Genomic DNA, 21,835 nt, shown 5'->3' on the forward strand with positions numbered 1-21,835 from the left:
CAGAAGAAACCTCCGAAGAGGAGTCTCTATGAGTGTACTCTCTCGCGAACGAAAGAGAAACACTTCGTGGAAGAGACTGGTCAGCCAGTGACCTAAAAGGAGCTCCTGCAGTTGCCCAGCCCCTTGAGCGAAACTGCAGGTGCGATCGCTCAGCACCAAGAGCATAGTCGCACGAAAAAAAGGCAAGAGAAGAACCCCCCTAAAGGGGAAAACTCAAGCCTGGACAGGAAAAAACTTCCCTCGGAAGGAAAGTAATCCGTCCAAGGAGGCAAGCCTCCTGACTGTTCTAAAATGAACTTGAGAGCTGTCCGTCGACACGGGAGTACTACCAGTAGAAGGAGACACGCCCCTGACGAAAATACAAGGGGGGAGGCAGCAACAGCCGAATCCCCAGACAGCTCACACCGTTGCTATATTACAGAAACGAACTAGATCGGTAACTGTAAAAAAATAAAACAAATAATATTAGTACACATTCATTCCCCCGGGAAGGCTCCGAAGAGGAATCTCGAGGGAAAGGAACAAGAATTACACAACAGGCACGTGCCCTCACAACCACTTACACTCGCGGAAGGAGAGCTGTAACCAAAACAGAATTATAACAATTATAATTATGTAACTATGTAATTTAAAAATGAATGAACACTAAAGAAAGAACGAAAACCCCGAAAGGAATCGTTCTACAAGCTGAAAAACAAAAAACAACTACAATTAGATTCATAACTAATTGATACAAACGTACGGCGTAGCAACCCCCCACACGGAAAGGAAGCTAGGCTACAAGGGCGTAGTAACACGTAGTAAAAGGGGGAACGACCTCAAGAGAGAGAGAGAGAGAAAGACATAAGTCAAACTCGATCGCCACCCATAAAATACGCCGTGGTGGCCTAACTGCCGAGGCCTCCACGTAGATATCGTACACTACACACACATATCTGAAAAGGAAACTTACTTATTTCTATACTCAAATATATATACAAACATGAAAACATGTTTACATATATATTGAGTAAATGAAAAGTAAGCGATTAAGTAAAGACAAAACAGACAATGGCTGCCAAGCGAGGACCAAGACAGAGACGTCTGTCACAGTCCGAGCCAAAAGTTAAAGTGAGTATTCACCTGTGTGTGAGGGGGAGGAGGGGTAGCTAGCTACCACTCCCCTACCCCCCCCCCCCCCGCTAATTAGCGCGGGGGTAATACACCCTCGTTAAATTCTAATGGCTCGCCATTTCAGCTACGCTAAAAGTAATACCCTTTGTAAATAGCGTGGTTTGTATTTCGGTTACGGAACAATTGTATTTTTCCTAACATATAAACCTGGAGCTATTTATAGGGTATTACTTTCGGCAACGCTGAAAAATAGCCAAGATAATTTTAGTGAAGGATAACTACCCCCTTCCGCTAGTTAGCGGAAGGGGGGTGGGGTAGACCGGCTACACCACTCACTCACACCTGTCAGGTAACCACTTTTACTTTCCGGTAGGACTTTTAGGGGGGACAGGGTGGCGGGCCAATTTGTATAAATATCTCCAGGTTTGTATGTTAGGAAAAATACAAATTATTTCCAAATTTTTTATTTGTTCCGACACAGATACAAACCTTTTGCTATTTATAGGGTGACTTACTCGTAGGAGGGAGGAAGTTCTACCAACTGGCCTTGGTTATGACCCGGGGGTTCTCTCTAATTGATCTTTAATCTAATTAGTAGGAACCCTACCCTGGCTAAAATCAAAGTAGTTACTAGGTAACATACTGATAGCGGCCTGCAAAAGCTTGTGTGAGAGACTAGTGGCTTGTCTTTACGTAGGAACTCGAAGATATGCATGAGTTCTAAAAAAAAAAAGAGAGAGAGAGAGAGAGAGAGAGAGAGAGAGAGAGAGAGAGAGAGAGAGAGAGAGAGAGAGAGAGAGAGAGAGAGATTAATTCTTTTCATTTACCCCAGACTAACCCAGGTAACCTCAGCCCCCAACCCTCCGCTACTTGTCTATCAAGGAGCCTGAGGCATTAGATCACTTGTTGTGCAGCCACCATAGGACCAATGGAAAAGGTTTCCATGTTCCTGTGGGTTATGTCTTTCAGGTACAGTAGTGGGCGGTGAAGGTCATTTGACGCTTCCACAAGCCTGCTTGCATTACCTGTGCCACAGAAAAATTCTTCTTGAACGCCAGAAATGTTGCAATGCCCCTAACGTCATGAGCTCTGGGTCGATTGGACAGAGGAGGGTCTGGATTGTGAGTGTATTCAATCACTTTCCTTATCCAAGAGGAAATAGTATTCCTCGTGACCCTCCTCTTGACCTTCCACGTGCTAACAAAAAGCACTTGTACACGGGGCGAGCTTTTGTTGTTCTTTTTAAGTAACACCTCAGACTCCTTACTAGTCAAGGCATAGTAACAGCTTGTCTGCATCTTCGGTTACAGAACGAAGACTCTCTATCTGAAATGGGCTGAACCTGGAGTCCAGCACACTCGGATTTTGAGTCTTAGCTATGAACTCAGGGACGTAGTTGAGGATTACTTCCCCCCATCTCCTAGAGTGGGAGACAATCAGCAGATAGACCATGAAGTTCACTAACTCTATTGGCCGAAGCCAGAGCGAGCAGGAACACCGTCTTCCATGTGAGGTGGTGATCGGAGGCCTGGCGTAATGGTTCATAGGGGAAGCCCCTCAGAGACCTGAGGACCCAAACCACGTTCCAAGGGGGAGGTCTTAACTCTGCCTGTGGACAAGTAAGCTTGTAACTGCGTATGAGCAAAGAAAGTTCCAACGAGGAGGAAATATCAACTCCTTTGACTGCCGAAACCGAGAGAAGCATTTCTTCCCGAAGGTATACAAGAAACTCCGCTTTAGTTGGAACAGAGGCATCGAGGGGAGAGATACCCCTTCCACGACACCAACCACAGAAAATTGACCACTTTGCCTCTTAGACTGCATCTGTAGATCTCCTGAGGTGTTCAACCATTCTTTTCGTAACCGGTTGCAAAAAGCCTCTCTGTGTGAAGAGTTGCTGGAGAGTCTCCAAGCGTGAAGCCGAAGCGAAGCTACGGTTTTGTGGAAGATGTTTGCATGTGGTTGATTGAGGAGGTCGTGTTGTGGGGGAGCTCCCTCGGGATCTCCGTGAGGAGATGCAGAAGGTCTGGGAACCATTCTGCGTGATACCATAGCGGAGCTATCAGGGTTATTTGCAAGTTGTTGCTTGCTCGTACCTGGTTGAGGACTTTTCTCATCAGACAGAACAGGGGGAAACGCGTAAGAATCCAGGTTTATCCACCGTTGTTGGAAAGCATCTTGCCAAAGAGCTTGGGGATCCGGGACTGGGGAGCAGTAAAACGGAAGCCTGAAATTCAGGTCCGTTGCGAACAGATCCACAGTCGGGGAACCCTACAAAGTCAGGACTTTGTTGGCTATCAGAGGATTCAAAAACCACTCGGTGCCAAATATCTGAGTCGCTCTGCTTAGCTTATCCGCAAGCACATTCCGCTTGCCCAGAATGAAGCGAGCTGATAGTCACCGAGTTGCCTTCTGCCCATCTAAGTACAGTATCTCTACTACAAGATGGCACAGCTGCTGTGAAAAGGTACCGCCCTGTTTGTTCAGATAAGCCACTACCATGGTGTTGTTGCTCATCAACACCACAAAGTGCCCCGCCAGGACCTGGTGGAACTCTTTGAGGGCCAGAAAGGCTGCCCTCATCTTCAAGAGATTTATGTGCTGGTGCTTTTCTGACTCGGACCATTGGACAGAGATGTAATGGTGCAGCACGTGCGGCCCCCACCCTTCTTTTGATGCATCCGAAAAAAGCATCAATTCCGGGGGGGAGACGAGAAGATCTACCCCTTTGCAGAGGTTCAGCTCCGCTAGCCACCACCCGAGGTCCGACTATTCCTCTAGCCCTTTGCGGACTAGGTGATCCAGGGAATTGGTGTACTGGTTCCCCTGGGATTTCAGTCGCCACTGGAGGGATCTCATCCTGAGGCGACCGTTGGGGACCAGTCGGGTCAGGGAAGTGAAGTGGCCGAGAAGGCGAAGCCAATACTGCGCCGGGAGTTCTTCCCGACTGTGGAAGACCTGTGCTATCTCCCTCAGTCTCTGAATTCTTTCGTCTGATGGGAACACTTTGTGCCTTAGGGTGTCTAATCGCATGCCTAGGTATACCAATTCTTGAGAGGGAAGAAGATGAGACTTCTCGAGGTTTACCACCATCCCCAGATCCTGGAAAAACCTTGGAAGCTCGTCTCGGCGGTGGAGAAGGGCCGCTTCCGAGTCTGCCAAAATCAGCCAGTTGTCCAAGTATCTTAGGAGACGGATGCCGACTCTGTGGGCCCAAGATGATACAAGGGTGAATACTCTTGTGAAGACCTGGGGTGCTGTGGAAAGACTGAAACACAGTACCCTGAACTGGTAATGCTTCCGATTATTATTATTATTATTATTATTATTATTTGCTAAGCTACAACCCTAGCTGGAAAAGCAAAATGCTATAAGCCCAGGGGCCCCAACAGGGAAAATAGCCCAGTAAGGAAAGGAAAGAAGGAAAAATAAAATATTTTAAGAAGAGTAACATTAAAATAAATATTTCCTATATAAACTATGAAAACTTTAACAAAGCAAGAGGAAGAGAAATTAAATAGAATAGTGTGCCTGATTGTACCCTCAAGCAAGAGAACTCTAACCCAAGACAGTGGAAGACCATGGTACAGAGGCTATGGCACTACCCAAGACTAGAGAACAATGGTTTGATTTTGGAGTGTCCTTCTCCTAGAAGAGCTGCTTACCATAGCTAAAGAGTCTCTTCTACCCTTACTAAGAGGAAAGTAGCCACAGAACAAATACAGTGCAGTAGTTAACCCCTTGAGCGAAGAAGAATTGTTTGGTAATCTCAGTGTTGTCAGGTGTGTGAGGACAGAGGAGAATCTGTTAAGAATAGGCCAGACTATTCGGCGTATGTGTAGGCAAAGAGAAAGAACCGTAACCAAAGAGAAGGATCCAACGTAGTACTGTCTGGCCAGTCAAAGGACCCCATAACTCTCTGGCGGTAGTGTTTCAACGGGCGGCTGGTGCCTTGGCCAACCTACTACCTTAAAACATGAACATGAATCTTAGATACTTCCTGGAGGATGGTTGAATTGGGATCTGGAAGTATGCGGACTTTAGATCTAGAGTGCACATGAAGTCCTGTGGTCTTATAGTTTGTCTGACAGTGTCGGCCGCCTCCATCCTGAACGGTGCCTGCTCGACAAACCTGTTCAGAGCTGAGAGGGTGATGACTGGTCTCCAGTCTCCAGACGCCTTTCTCACAAGAAAGAGTCATCAGCAAAAGCCCGGGGACCCGTCGAGGACCTCCCGGAGAGCGCCTTTCTCCAATAATGGTCTGGACTTCTGCCCTGAGGGCAAACTCACGTGCAGATCCCTTCGTACAGGAGTTTGATGGAATTGGCACTCGAGTCAGTGGAGGGAGAGAGCATGAACGGGATGCGATACACTGAACGAATCACCTCGACCATCCAGGGTTCAGCCCCATGGTGAAGCCACCTCTCCCAGCTGCTTTGCAGGCATTCCCCCACAGGTGGGCAAATGGGAGGATTGCCTGTCCTAGCGGGACCGGCCTTGGCCGGATTCCTTCTCTCCCTTTCCTCCACGAAAGGACTTCTTGTTGCGAAAGGCTTGCTTCGCACCCTTTTGACCCTGCTGATTTGGGTCTCTAGCCCTTTTCGGTTGCGGTTTATGCTGTAGTTTCCGCTGTGGCTGAGAGGGATAAGGTCTGGCTGTTAACCTGGCTGGATTTCCTCCACCTCTCTGCCACCCGTTCAACATCCTCGGGGTGGAACAAGGAATTCGTAAGGTGCATTCCTCAGTCTCGCTACTTTGGCAAGAGGGAGGTGCCTATGGAACTTGCCTATGACGGCATCCCTTCTCTTCAGGATAGTGTTAGCCCAAAGGTTCACTACCTGGTGGGAGAGAAACTCGATGGCCCGAGTGCCAGACAATAGGAAGGTCTCCCAAGACTTCCTGGATGACTCCCGAGACAGATCCTTAGACCGAATCAGTTGTCCTAAAGATCCTAACCAGAAGTCAAGCCACGAAGTAGCCTGCATGGCGTACTTTGCCACCTTCTCCTGGTTAAGGACTCAGAGGCTGAAAAGGAGACTGAAGTCCCGCGAGTTTCTTGAAGGGTGTGGCCTTTGAGAGTGCCTCTATGGAGTGATCGAGAGGCAGCGTTGGGAGAGATTCCCCGATAATCTCATAGTACCTTCTCTGAAACACATACGGAGGAGGTAGGAGCTTGGAGGATGAGTTGGAGCGGAGCATGGAGGTGGACCCAATTGCCTGGGATACTGCCTTCTGTCTGTCACTCTTTAACCCCTTTGACCGGGCAAAGCTGCACTGGTCCTCTGGGGTTTCTGAGTGACGTAGAACTCGTCAAGGACCGTTTCCTTTCTATCTAGAGAAGCTGCCGATGGATCTGGCAGCCCATTGATGGATCGAATGCAGGCTAGGACATGCCAGAAGGCATGTTCCGACTCCTACCTCTCATCCTCCATGAGCTTAGGGCTAGCGGGTGCTGGCAGAGCGTCGTCCTTAGGATCGCTCTGCCCTTCCACATCCAAACTCTCATCCATAGGAGCCCGGAGTGAGTCATAGTCATCAACGGGATAGACCGGGGATAGGGAGGCTGCCGAAGAGGTGCTCGCTTCCGGCTGCCTAGGAGGCAGTGAAGAAGGAAGCCTGGCCAACGATTTAGGGATGGTGAATACTGTAAATCCTTCAGCTCCCTGCTACGAGGCGGGTGGTCCTCTGTCCACGAGGGCTCAGAGGCCTCCATCGGTTTACAGGCGGGATGGAAGTCCGCTGCCAGAGGGAGCGCGTTCCACCCAGTTGCAGGTCGTGCCTCCTTAGACACTATCTCGAGCGGCGAGGGACAGAAGGATTCCCTGTAGCAAGTCACCCTATCCTCCTTGGGGGGCAAAGGACGAATCCTTTTCCTCTTTCCCTTGGGTCTGGCCTGTGGCGTCTTCAACTGCCAGGGGCTACCCTGGGGTTCTTGCCTATTCTCTTCCCGTGGTCTTTTACGAGGGGATGACCGTTTACCCTTGCCAGTTGGGCCCGCATGTGTGGAATCCTCCGAACTCCTCCTAGGATCGGAGGGAGGAGAGACCCCAAGGACAAGAGGAGGCGACAAAGGGATCCTAGGAGTGTCTCCTAAGGACTAGGAGCGGGGAATGACTCCTGTCATGGCTTGACGCATTACATTGAATAAGGCGCGAAGCCATGGGGGTTACAGGCTCCTGAGGAACTAAGGGGGGGGGGGGCCTTAGGAAGACACAGATCCCTGGATTTAGGAACCTGGGCAGGTTTCTTAACCCTCTTGCCTGAGGGAGGCTTCCTGGCAGGCAAGATTGGCACAGGCCTACCCTTAGGGATAGGATCTGGGCGTAGTAGCGTGGGCAACTGTTGTCTCTGTGGTGATGGGAGCCTATGAGACTGGAGAGACTGATGGGTGTCTCTCTTTGCAGGAAGGTTAACCCCTGCCACCAAAAAGGAAGACAGTATTTCGTTACGGGATGAGCAAACCACCGAATCGAGGAGGGTTTGGTTCCGCGTGGTTGTTAAATCGCAAGATCCTACTCCTGGTTGAGATGTTCCCGGGTAGGGAGCAACAGAGGATCATGAACCACGATCGCGAGCTCTGTCATAGCTCGCACGGCTAGGAACCCACTCACTGCCGGGGGATTCAGCATAATATTGATTGTGCACGCCAAGATGGCCGCGCGCTAGATGGTCGTGCGCACCCTTCAACATGGCGCTGATTGCACGCATAAGGTTGGTCACGCGCCAAATTGGTCTTGCACCAAATTAGCCAATTTGGCGCAAGACAAATTTGGTCGTGTGCGCCAACTAGGTCGTGCGCATGAGAGCTCTCAGTGTGACGAGAGATCTCATTGCTACGGTCACCCGAAGGTTCACGACAGCCTATGTTGTGTAAGCGCGAAAGATCAACACAACGAGAGCCCGCAAACTCTATGTCATATGAGTAAGACACATAATGACTAGGGTCACAAGAACCCGAAGGTTCAGCGTGAACTGTGTTGCGAGACCCCGAAGGGTCAGTGCAACGAGAAACCGAAGTTCCTCTGTTACGAGCCCCCAAAGGGTCAGTGTGACTAAAGGCAAGAGAGACCAAAGGCCTAGCATAGCCTGTGTTGCGAGACCCCGAAGGGTCAGAGCAACGAGAAACCGAAGTTTCCCAGTCACGAAACACCGAAGTGTCAGCGTGACTAAAGTTACCAGAGCCCAAGGGTTCAGAGTAACTAAAGTTATGAGACCCCGAAGGGTCAGTGTGACTGATGGCACGAGAGCCCGAAGGCTCAATGTCACCATTGTTACGAGAGCCCGAAGGTTCAGCGTAACTGAAACCCGAAGGTTTCGAGCCGCGAGAGCCCAAAGGATCAGCGTGACAAGAGTCTCAAAGGACTCCTACTGTCATGAGAACCCGCAGGATCAACATGACGAGAGCCTGAAGGTTCACGATCACGCAAGCCCAAAGGGCGAGCGTCACGAGACCCCGAAGGATCAATGTGAGGAGAACCAACAGGTTCAAAAAGACGTCTCCTCACAGCACAAGGAGGAGAACGTCAGGGGTGGAGAGGAGTTACAAACCCCTCCACCCTACGAACCTCCAGGGAGGAACGTTCAGCAGACTCCGCCTAAGGGGGAGACTGATCGAGATTTACAGATAAATTCTCCGCAGGGGAGGAGAGTTCCCCTGAAGGAGAACGTCGCTTAAAACAAGGTTCTCGTTCCGCCCCTGGAGGAGAACCATAAGCGTAAGGAGATTGCTGATGATCAGAGGCAATCTTCTCTTGCGAATGAGAGATATGTTCCCCTGAAGGAGAAGCTTGCCTTGGAGAGAGCCTTGCCACCGCCCCTGGTGGGTTAGCTAACTCCTCGGCGTCAGAAACAGACTCTAGGCCTGACCGACGGGCAGCAGCGCCTGCGCCCACACTAGGAGGATCAACCTCCGCAGAGGAAGGAGATGACCGCCTTGTCTCTGCTTCCCTTCGGAGGAGTTCGAAGAGAACTTTCTTCCAAGGGGAGCCATCGACGCCCAGCGATGGCCAAAAAGACACAAGGTCTGGAAAGGAACAGGCACTCCCTGGGGGAGGGAAGGAGCCGACTCACTAGGGGAGACAGAACCTTCGCCTATCCGACAGGGTTGACCTGGAGTCACAAACCCTGCGCTGCTACTCGGTCATACCGCGGAAGGGCCTGGTCGAGAAGTAGCTTCGGGCAGAGATTTGGGCGTAGAGGAAGCAGAAGCCCGCAATTTCTTCGATTTTGAGGAAGACCCCTAAGGCAAAGATTCGTACTTAGACTTCTTCCTCTTCTTATGCGCAAACCTCTCCCACTGGGAGGCAGGCCACTCCCGACACTCGGAACAGTGGTTGTCCCGCGAACACTGATGTTCCCGGCAAGACGGGCACAGAGGGTGGGGGTCCGTCTCTACGGACGACATGAAGGTACCGCAGCGGCGGCCCTCACGACCAGGACATGTCCGCATAGCAGGACAATAAACACACACACCGCACACAAAAGAAAATGGAAAAGTAAATAACGCCAAGGCAGTTTATGATTTAACGGGAGAGCCAAAAGTAAAAGTGGTTACTCAGCCGACAGGTGTGAGTGAGCGGGGTAGCCGGTCTACCCCACTCCCCTTCCGCTAACCAGCGGATGGGGGTAGTTATCCCTCACTAAAATTACCTTAGTTAGTTTTCAGCGTTGCCGAAAGTAATACCCTATAAATAGCGAAAGGATTGTATCTGTGTCGGAACAAATACAAATTACTGTTCTTTATAATTTGTCATTCGTTCTTATGCGTCATACAAACCCTCATCCTTTAATAGGGGAGACTCATTGCTTGGTGGGCTGGAAGTCCCCTGACTCTTGACCTAGAAGGTTCGATTCATTCCATGGAAGTGATCAACACTTGATCTACTGTATTGAGAAGTAAAGTGAAGACCCCTGCCAAACCCCATTTGAGTTTCATATACATGAAAGACTGATAGGACCAGGACTACACACGTACATATGTATCTAAACAAACTTGAGATCCCTTTCCACCAAAGGGGTTGTTAGATGGAAAGCAAATAGCAAGTATGATTAATGGGTCAGCATAAGATCCACTATCACCCCACTCATTAAAGGGGGGTGGGAAGCTATATTTCTTTAAACTTAAAAAAACAAAAAGGCTCTCTGATATGAAACCTACCATCTGGTCCGATCAGCACGTGACGTTTCGACCACTTGTCCCAAAAAGGGGACATGTTTCAGACTTACACGTATACGTTACCATAAACAAGATCCATTTTCGTCCCATGGGAAGCTGGGCTCGTTACACAATAACTTCAGCTGACACTACACATCAAAGCGCACAAAGGTGTCACGGGACATATGGGTACACTCCTACAAGAAAAAAGCCATCAAGGCAGTCTGCATTTTCCAGACACCAGCCCTTCAACACTTGGCTCATGACAAATTTCTTCTGATGGGACCAATAATATTGATTTCATGAGCTCTGGTCCTAGCTAGCACCTCTATTCTCTTATCAGCCGAGGCATATGCTCTACAGATCATCATGCGAAGCCAGAAAGACTGTGTTTCTTGACATCTCTTTCTTGGCCCTGCCAGTGCTAAAGATAAGTCTCTAACACCTAGTCTTGGGGTGTCGGGTCCTTTTCAGATAGTACCACAGAGCCCTTACAGGACATAAGAGCATCTCCTCTCCATCACCACCCAACAATTCCCAAAGGGAGGGATGGATAAGGACTCGAACCTGGGGTCTTGCACCAGTAGGTTCTGGCCATGAAGTCCGGCACAAAACTGATGGAGACCTCCTTCCACCCCTTGATATAGGCGACTACATAAGAGAGAGATTGCAACTCGCCGACTCTCTTCAGATGCTACTGTAGAGCTAGCAGAAAGACAGTCTTGAGAGTCAGATCCCTGTATGATGACCTTCTCAAAGGCTCAAATGGGGTATGTGTAAGAGCCCTGACATATCCAAGAACAGTTGCATGTAAATTTGTCCTCTTCAAGCCACCAGGCCAGATCGTCTAGAACCTCGTCTCACAGGAATAGGATAGAATGAGGGAATCCTCCTGGCCGACCACTCATCCTTCACACTATTGAAGGAATCTCTGGTGGGGGCACCCGTGAGAAACAAGCTTCTGCATCGACGATATGTGACATACCCAGTGCCTAGCTGGTACTTCTGTCTTGGACAGGAATGGTAGCGCAACTATTTTAAGCCTGCTGATGATATTGCCTATTGGAATGGCTCTCACTGTTGCCATGTCTATCAGCAAACCCAGGTACTTTAACCTCTGTTTGGGTATAAGATTTTACCGCAATCCCCATATCATGGCAAATTGCGAGAATCTAATCTTGATCCTGAATCAATTGCCTCTCCGAGGAGATCAGTATTAACCAAGTGTCGAGATACATCAGCAGACGTAACAACTACAAGTGGGCCCAAGTGGATACCAAGGTAAAAACACCCATTGAACACCTGCAGAGCCATATTCAGTCCAAAGCTGTCTTGAACTGGTACACTATACCAAAAAGGGAGATGCAGTGGTACTTTTGAGGGAGCTATTGGACAGGTACTTAAAAGTTGCAGTCCTTCAAATCCACTGAACTTCATTTGATGAATAAACTTGTTTAGAAGAGAGAGGTCGATGATCAGCCTCCAACCCCCAGTCACCATCTCCGCCAGGAAGAGCCAACTGTAGAAGCCCGGAGACTTGTCTCTAACAACTTTAATGGCGTTCTTCTCAAACATCCTGTTCACATCTGCCTGCAAGGCCAGGGCTATTGACAATGTTGGATAATCTACAAGGAACTCAACTGTGACTTGATATGGGGGGGGGGGGGGGGAGGAGCAACGCAACAGTCCTGAAAGGGTAGCTAGAAATCACCCCAAAGAACACTCACTACCCAACACTCAACACAATTTCTCTGCTAAACTGCCCAGAGGCAAGACAGGCATCCTCCTACTCTTGCCACCCTTCTTAAAAGAAGCAGGATTGTGTGCTCAAAAAGGCTGTGCACGCACAGGCTCTTTTGGGGATGACGTAGACGGGCGTTGCCGACCGGGGTCTCGGAATGGGGGCAGTACCCTTCCTTGATCCTGATCTAGCAGGTTTGACTGGCCCCACTTTTGAAGAGCCAGTATCCTTGAAGGAGACAGCATGCTGGATTTGGGTGGGTGTCCTACAAAGCAGTACTCCAAGATTCCACCACCACCTGCACAAGACTCAATAAGGAGAGACGTAGCATCCCACACTGACAAGTTCCGTAACGCCAACTCCACGGTAACTTGTTTTGAGAAATGAGAAACAACAGCATCTCTATTCTTCAAAACCCTGTTATCCCCAAGTTTGCTGACTGGTCGGCAAGGAAGATGACCGGCCTTCTGACCATGAGCACAGCACTTATTTCTCCAACGCTTCAGGGGTTAATAACCTCATCGACTTTACGAAGCACATTACAGCTCCAGACCAAATGTGGAGCTATGAAACTGTTAGGAGAAAGGCCAAACCTTCATGGCCACCGGCTTAGAGGACGAGAGGGGCCTGCCTTCCAACTTAAGTCTCTTCAACGAGTCTCCCTTAATAGAGATCTAGTGCAAATTATGGGGCATGACGTTGAATCCTAACATAGCTCAAAGTATGATTGTAAGTGGGTCAAGGACAGTGGCTCCTCAACATCCGGATCTTGGCACCGATAATGTTTCTTTAACTTTGTAGAATTCTTTTTAAAATTTTAAGTGTTTCCTGACAGCAAATTAACTTTTAGGAAATACATTAGGTCTATGTCTTCTTCAATTGCACAAAAAATTAGCTTACTGAGAAAATCTTTTAAGATTTTCGGTGATCAATCCATTCGTAAGATATGTTCTAATTCATTCATTCTACCTTGTTTCAAGTATTGTTCTCCTGTCTGGTCTTCACCTGCTGATTCTCATTTTAATTTGTTGGACAGTAACTTACGATCTATTAAATTTCTCATTCCTAATCTTGAAATTAATTGTTGGCACCATCGTTAAATTAGCTCGTTATGCATGTTGCATAAGAATTTTCATAATGCTGATCATCCTTTACATTCATATCTTCCCGGACAGTTCCATCTTGTTCCTAATACTAGGCATGCAGTTAATTTTAATAGTCTGGCCTTCTCCATCATGAGGCTCAATACAGTGGAACCTCTACATCCGAACGTATCTACATCCGAATTTTCCAACATCCGAAGTAAAATTCGAGCAAATTATTGACTCTACACCCGAATTTTATTTCGACACACGAAGTAAACATTACGCCATTGAGCGTCGAGTGCTCAGTTCTCTGTTCTTGGGTGTATCATGTGGTTGTCCTCTGTTTGGTCTGTTATTAACAGTGCTTATTTTCTTCCTTTTCTCACATTCCCTTTTTGATTTTACTTATAATCATGGTACCTAAGAAGCTAAGTTTCAGTACAGGAAGAAGGCAATTCTTTCATTAGAATTGAAACAAGAAATTATAGAAAAACATGAGAGCAGTGTGCATGTGAGTGATACTGTATGGCTAAACAATATGGCCGGAATAGGCCTATGATCTCAAGGATCATCAAGCCGAAGGCAGCCATTAAAGCAAATAACCATCGAAGGGGATCACCATTATTACAAGACATCGTAGCAATACCCTGGAAGAGATAGAGCGCCTTTTATTGATAGGGATAAAGGACAAAGAGATTGTTGGCAACGATCATTTGTGAGAAGGGCCAGCGTGATGAACAGAAAGAAAGAAAAAAGTGAAGCAAAGAAAACCAATATAGCATTAACAAGCTCTTTTAAATAAGAATTCTCTCTTTTTTGTTTCTCTCTAAACATAGCATTAACATGTTCTTTAAATAAAATCTCTCTCTCTCTCTCTCTCTCTCGTTCTTCTTCGCTGTTGTAGTGTTAGATACGTCTACGTCTATTATTTTTTTCCGAGAGAGAGAGAGAGAGAGAGAGAGAGAGAGAGAGAGAGAGAGAGAGAGAGAGAGAGAGAGAGATTAAACAAAAATGTGTTTAGAGTACATATGATTTTTAACTGCGTCAACGAATTGAAAAACAATTAAATGAAACTAAGAAAGTAATAACAGCTAATCTGAATTCCTTTATTAACTAAAACAAATTTTGATACAAACACACTCATGGGCGTATGCGCAAACACACACACACAGGTGCAAGAATTTTGATACGCAGTAAGAGAGACGGTCAGGGAGGAGGTAGAGATGGTGACTGCGATACCGTAACTCGTCACTGAAAGTGATGAAAATAAAATATCAAAAGAAAAAAATGTAAAAAATATGAAATATGAAAATAAAATAAAAAAATAAATAAGCTTAGTTAGATTAAAATTTCCGTAGTGTAAGTTACAGTATGTTATCGCAGTCACCATCTCTACCTCCTCACCGATCGTGTCTCCTTGTACGCGTGTGTGTGTTTGCGCATACGCACACGAGTGTGTTTGTATCAATATTGGTTTTAGTTAATAAAGGAATTCAGATTAGCTGATATTGTTTTTTTAGTTACATTTAACTGTCTTTCAACTCGTTAACGCTGTTAAAAATCATATGTACACAACACATTTTCGTTTAATCTCTCTCTCTCTCTCAGAATAAAAAATTAATAGACGTCTCTAACACTAACAGTGAAGAAGAACAAGAGAGAGAGAGAGAGAGAGAGAGAGAGAGAGAGGAGAGAGAGAGAGAGAGAGAGAGAGAGAGAGAGAGAGAGAGAGAGAGTATTCATTTAAAGAACATGTTAACACCATGTCTAGCTTCTCGCCGATCGTCCGTCTCCTCCTGGGTAGCAAATCCTACACCTGCGTTGGCCTGTCTCTAAGGTGAAGTACCAATAAAACCCATTTTTTATTCATTATTTCTTTATAATTATCTTTTTTACATGCTTCTTTCATATTATGCAGTTATGTTATTGTTATGTGTAATTATGTGTAGCCATTTATTAAGGATTTATTATGGGTTTTTAGGCTGAGGAACGAATTAAATGAATTACCATGTATTCTTATGGGAAAATTCGTTTCGACATCCGAACATTTTCTATATCCGAAGTTGGTTCTGGAACGGATTAAATTCGTATGTAGAGGTTCCACTGTACTACACAGTATTCTAGAAGTTTTATTCAAGCTGGGACCAAGTTGTGGAATGATCTTCCTAATCGGGTAGCTGAATTAGTAGAACTTTAAAAGTTCAAACTTGCAGAAAATGTTTCTATGTTCAACAGGCTGACATAAGTCTTTATAGTTTATATATGAAAAACAGAAACTGCTTTGATGTTGTTACTGTTTTTAAAATATTTCATCTTAATTGTTTATTATTTCTCATATTGTTTATTTATTTTCTTTTCTCTCCGGGCTATTTTTTCCTGTTGGAGCCCTTAATGAACGAAGGACCACCAATGGGTTCTGTATGATGGTAAGTAGCCCTTACTCTTCCTCACGGGCATGCAAAGCCCGCAAGGTATCGTATGCAACTGGCGAAGCGAACAACTTTTATCAGCAGTAGTGGCTCGTTCACCTGTATGCAGGTGTGTCAAATCGCAGCTTTCCTGACTGAGGGAAAAATGCTCGTACACGAGCTTCAGCATTGAGAACACGTTTCTGTGTGGGCGCTCCCCCGAGGTGCTTTGTGGAGTACAGTAGCTTGCAGGAATAATGTACATACGACAAAGCGCAACATCATTGCTCAAAGGAATTGATCGTTGATTAGCCATTGCACTGTGAATACGTTCATGAACATGCATGCGCCCACTAAAAGCACATGCCGCTAGCGAAGTGATTAGACCTATGCTGGCAGTGCGAGCTCGGCCGGCCACCTCATGGGCGGGATAAGCACACACCCGTAAGCAAATTCTTGTTTGCAATCATTCATAAACTTAAGCACGAGTTGATTCCATCCCGTTGGGAGTAGAGGCACGAGACAATAACCTAGAGGGGTTGTCAAAGGAGACCGGTGTGACCTACGGGCATGATGGAGAAGGTGGAGACCATAAGGGGTCGGAGACCGATACCATGCGAGTGTTCCGATGAGCTCTCTATCCAAGAGAGGTCAAAGATAATAACACCGAAGGATTATGTTTCACGAGACTCACTGTGCCCTGGAAGCTCTGGTGTGATACGGCAACCACAAGCAGTCGGCAGGCATCCCTATCTGCAACCATAATCCTGTATGATTATGTCTAACAAGATTCGTTGTACCAAGGGGGCATAATGGGAGCGTGTGGTGGCTGCAAGCAATCAGTAGGTATCACAATTGTGGCACTAACCCCTGAGGGTTCTGTCTAAGAGACTCACTGTATTACTGCAGCTTCCCACCTCCCTGGTGAGGTCTGGTGTCTGTATATGAGAGGGTGGATGCGTAACCAAAGTAGCTCGTGCTTGAAACTCACTGTGGGGTGCTGGTGAGCAAATGTAGTTGCGCACATCTCGTCAGAAAAATGAGTTAACCTGCGCAACTAGCTGCTACTGCTTAGTGTCTGGGTGGACTCACTCTTATGAAAATGAATAAGGTAGAGGTGCTTAAGCAAACCCTCGTCAGCGAGAAGAGCTCGCCCGTTCGTCTTAATACTGCTCAGTGTGTGGGTTTGTTATCTCGCATGAAGGGGTTGTTTTACCTAAGCATGAAGAGAACACTAACACTTGCTAGCTCTTCAAGAGGAGGTTGGAGTTATCTACCATGCTCCTAGAAGGAGGCATGAGCAAGGCTAAGAAAGATTTTCCTATGAGCTGATGCACAGCAGGAAAAAACAGGCTCTCACAAGTGAAGGAGGGAAAGCCCGAGGCAGGGTCGCAAAAGGCCTGGCCTCACTACCTTTATGAGCATAGGGCACAACAATGAGAGGAGGCAGCCGCAAGCATCACCATATACGGAAATAACGCTGAAGACTCGTCGATGGGAGAGGTAGCAAGCATAAGTGGTCAGCAGGTATCACCATCTGGTTGCTCCGAAGATCTGGAACGAGGGCCAACGAATCGAACACTTGTTCCGAACCCTCAAAGGAACAATTTCACAGGTGAGGAGGGCTCTGCTTGTGGGTGAGAGAGGCGCTCTACACCTGGGGCTTTGAGCAAGCTGTCTGAGGCGGCCATATAATCAGCAAGCTTAGAAGACTAACCTAATTCAGTTTCTGGGTTCTATTCGCATTTCAGTATTAGGCTGCATAAGGAGGAAACCTCGACCGGTAACTCCGAGGAGTACCAGTCTACAACTGTTCTCGTTCGTAAGCTGGACCTGGAGGAATGAAGGGTGATGAGCAGATGCAGAGAGTTCTGCCAAGGTCATGAGAATCTCTGGTGGTTCACCCAACCTAAGAGTCTCAGAGGGGAAGACCGCGATTAACCCCTGCAGAGACAGCTATTCATTCACGTTTTGTCCTTAACTGAAGTACCCTTGAAAAACCATTTCTCAATGGCGAGACCCAAAAGACCCAAGGAAGGCAGGAGTTGCTGCAAGTGGCAACAGGAGAGACTTTCACAGTAGTAGCCACCGTTGCTTTGCAATGGGAAGCGACTGTCTCCGCACTTATGGGTTGTCCGGGGGTCAATTAGTCATCGTTCTTACTCATTCATCCTCCGGAAGAGACTGAACGAGCAGACACGACAGGGAAGAAACGAGATGCCGGAATAAGAAATCACTCCCTGGATTCTGTCGCCGACCAAACAAATCCCTCAAAAGAAAAAGATTAAAAGGACAGTTATGTTAACGGGAGAGACAGACAGCATGTCTACCATCTCTCGAGACAAAAGTAAAAGTGATGTCATATCACGGGGGAGTGTGAAAGTGGGGTGGCTGGTGTAACACCCTCCCTAATTAGAGGTGGGGTTGTTTACCTTGTTGAAAGTCATGGCTAGTTCAGCTTCACCGAAGTAACCTTATATAATAATGAGCGAAGGTTTGTAGGTGGTGTCGGAACAAACTAGCCCATGGGGCTAATGGGAATAATGAGACAACGTATATCTGCGAGTATGCTGGCGTACCAACATACTGTACAAGTGAATACACTCAATTAAGTAAAGAGGTATTTGTAGTACGATGAACAAGGCTACGAACGACTCCAAAGAAAATGGGATTGAACATTTACGTTTTCTATGCATCTGTAAGTCCTTGGAAACTAAAGCTAGTATTTTGATCCTGTTTCATTACTTTACTATGTTTTGATTACAATAACATTTTTTTTTATTAAAATGACTGGTTTTTTAACATGACAATTGGCAGAAACATTTAATTTAAATATCATACAAAATGCACTAGGCAGTAGAAGAGTTGGAAGACCCAGGCCTACATGGCTGAGGACTATGAAGCGTGAAGTAGGAGATGATGAATGGAGAGGTATTGAATTAAAAGCTAAAGATAGAGACGACTGGCGAAATCTAACCGAGGCCCTTTGCAGCAATAGGCGTAGAAGGAGATGATGATGATCATCATCATCATAAAATTAGACTAGTTTACAGTAAATTCCAAGGTGTTTTGAACATAATTGGTGACAACACCTGGCAAAAGCCCATAGCTTTCCAGTTATGGTAGTCAATCCACTATACAGTACCTCAACAACTATGTATTTCTGCCTAGAATGATCAAAAACATTCTAAAACACCACAAAATACATTAAATAGTAGTCTTATTTTCGACAATCAGTTTACTGTGGGAGGTTGGGCTGTGGCACCCTAGCAGTACCAGCTGAACTCGGCTGAGTTCCTGGTTAGGTTGGAGGAACGTAGAGAGTAGAGGTCCCCTTTTTTGTTTTGTTTCTTGTTGTTGTCGGCTACCCCCCAAAATTGGGGGAAGTGCCTTTGGTATATGTATGTATTCTATAATTTTATCAGCTATTCTTTGAAACTATCCTCCTACATAAGTTTCAAAGATATATGTTCCGTGACTTTGTTTTTCATTGGTAACCATGACTTTATCTCTTAGTTAAGCAGTTTGACTTCTAGACCTACAATCTGTATAACTATTGTGAGCTTTTAACAAAACTTTCACATATAACTGGAGAAATTAATTCCTTTTAAAGAATACTGTATTTACCATCCAGCCTACCGTAGGTCTGACCTACTTGTAGAGGCATGTCTAGTAGGTAAAATTAATGTCTAGTAAAACCTAAATAAGGATAAATTTTCATATTAAAATATTTTTTATGGCTTCAAAAAAGGGAATATAGTGTATTTATAGGTGTTTTGAAAATTCTTTATAATGATTTCTGGCGGAAATCCTTAGGTTTTGAGCTATGGTGAGTTTACAAAGTAATATTAATGAAACTGTCAAAACACTGGAGCTTTTGTTTGCAAGGACTTCCGGATGCCTAGAAAATGTGACTTTCCATCCCATTTTCTATGGAGTCGTTCACAACAGTATTCATCATATTACTAACTCCTAACTTAATTAAGATAATGATTTATTGGTGTTTGTTCTGCCGTATGTTCGCTTCACTCACAATTAAACATTATCTTATTGTCCCTATGTTCTACCAAACGGAACATGTTTCCCTATGAGCGTTAGCACCGAGGGGGAGCCTTTGTATATCAGCAACCAGTTCTCCCCTTATCCACAGAAATTGGCAATTTTCTTCCCATTTTCCAGTTGATCGTTTTTCTGTAAAACCAGTTCACAAGAATGCCACCAACCTAAACATCCCCACCTAACTTAACCTACAAGCTGTGTCCTTACCGACTTGCCTAACAACAGGGGGAGGGGGGGCAACGCCTCTTACAACCCACGTTACACTAATGTATTCTTGGCCGGCTGCCATTTTACATACATGTGGCTGCTATCGTATACACACCCACCCTGGACTTAAATTTCAGTATTAATTATCAATTATTAAAACTTATAATTTGATTACCTCGGTTACTATTACCAAGAGATTCACAGTAATGGGTTTAAACAAACGTATATCAGCGGCCAGTTCCTCATGCATTGATTAAAAATAGACCTAAACTTTCCCCCCTAACCTAATCTACAAGCCGTGTCCTTACCTACGCACCTAATGGGGAGGCTAACGCCCGCCTGCGACCCCCCCTTACACTGCCGTATTCTAAGTTAGCCTTAATAATACATACAGGTGGCCGCTATCCTACATACACCCCCAAATGTATTAATGTTTTATTGAAATACGTTGATTAAAATCGTGTGGGGGGAAACTGTGTTAACGTAAAATAAACCCAATATAACTTACTGAAAACTATGTACCATAGGTTTCTATAACTTGCAAAACTTGACGCCTACCATTGGTTTGTTTTTTAATTTATCTACATAACCTTGCAAAAAGACTGGTTTCATTGTATATTATTACATCTCAATGTATCCTAGTATTCCAACTACTTTTTCTTATAGGAAAAATTACGCTCCCTTCGAAAATAACACTCGTTCCCGTCGCAAATGAATAGTTACAGAAATATATATAGTACATCTATATCCGCCGATAATGGGGGACCCCCAGTGGGAACTCGGGGTTTTGGGTGGGGAAAACATACTGGGGATCCGATATATAACCGTAATTCAGTTCTTTTCTTCTCTATACATTTCTTTCTGGTATTTATTATAACCGTAGAAAAAGACAAATCAGTATACCTGGATATATTTGGGAGGAGCCGTTTCAAAGGTTATTTCTTGTAGTAATACAGTAACCAGTGCTGCCAACGCCTGATGTAGATTAAATGTTAGCATTCCATACCTGATGTAGATCAAATGTTAGCGTTTCATGCTAACATTAGCACCCATTAGTTCGTTTGTTCGTTCGCCCCACCTTCCGTCCTTCGCTTATATAACCCCCCTTCGCAGGAGTTTCTCTCCATTATTACTCTTTTTATTACCGTATTATTTTCTCATTTTATATTCCCATTCAATATAATTTATCATACATTCCATTTTACCTTCCTATATTGGGTTTATTTGTTTTGTTATTTCCTTTCCCATTTGTACGTACGTTCGTTTCAACAGTTTCCGATCTGCGCATATATCCCCCCCCCCCCCCTTGCGCAGGAGTTTCCACTCCCCCTTTTACTCTTTTTATTAGTGTTATTTTCTCATTTTTTATTCCCATTCAATATTATTTATCATTCATTCCATTTTACCTTCCTATATTGGTTTTATTTGTTGAGTTATTTCTTTATCCCTTCCCGGTTTCACATAAATACTTACCCTGGACTAGTTTTTTTATCCAGTTAATTCTCGGTATGATCTCCTCATTTTATATTCCCATTCTCTATTATTTACCGTTCATTCCATTTTATCTTCCTATATTGTTTGTATTTATTTTTGTTGGTTAGTTCCTTTTCTCTCCTCTGTGTCTTATAAAACTTTTCTTTCGTCTAGTTTCCGTATTTAGTTCATTCATGTTTTCACTCTTTTGTTCGTTGCTTTTCCCTTAACCAATCATCACTCTAGGTAGTAGGCCTATTCAGATATCTCCCTACCCCCCCCCCTTCCTTTATCTCTGTATGCGCTGTTTTCCGACCCATTGTTCCCCTGCCTTTCCCGTTTTAACCTTTGACCTAGTTACTCGTCCTTCGTTACTAGTGCGTTTTTTTTCCCGTATTTTGAGATGGAACATATTATAGAAACTTGTACCGGTTTCAGCATTCCGTATCTAAAAGCAGTGGCTCAATTCCATGGTGATTTTGTTGATAATTCAGGTTATGTTGACCATTTTCTTAAATATCACAATGTTATTCCTCAACGTTTAAACTGCCCCTAGTGTCGTGCGCTTTTGTCTCTTCCTTCCGAGTCCAGCAAG

At 45.5% G+C, this 21,835-nt stretch overlaps 2 protein-coding genes across 2 annotated transcripts in view; both read right to left on the reverse strand.

Moving 5' to 3' along the window:
• Positions 1–21,835, reverse strand: part of LOC137653523 (glycoprotein-N-acetylgalactosamine 3-beta-galactosyltransferase 1-like) — a 170,333-nt gene that overhangs the window by 84,343 nt on the left and 64,155 nt on the right. The window lies entirely within an intron of this gene.
• LOC137653521 (uncharacterized) overlaps positions 1–21,835 on the reverse strand; it is a 70,643-nt gene that overhangs the window by 47,559 nt on the left and 1,249 nt on the right. The gene's annotated exons all lie outside the window — the stretch shown is intronic.

This window comes from Palaemon carinicauda, chromosome 14 (assembly GCF_036898095.1).
Source record: "Palaemon carinicauda isolate YSFRI2023 chromosome 14, ASM3689809v2, whole genome shotgun sequence".
In the NCBI taxonomy this organism is placed as follows: Eukaryota; Metazoa; Arthropoda; class Malacostraca; order Decapoda; family Palaemonidae; genus Palaemon; species Palaemon carinicauda.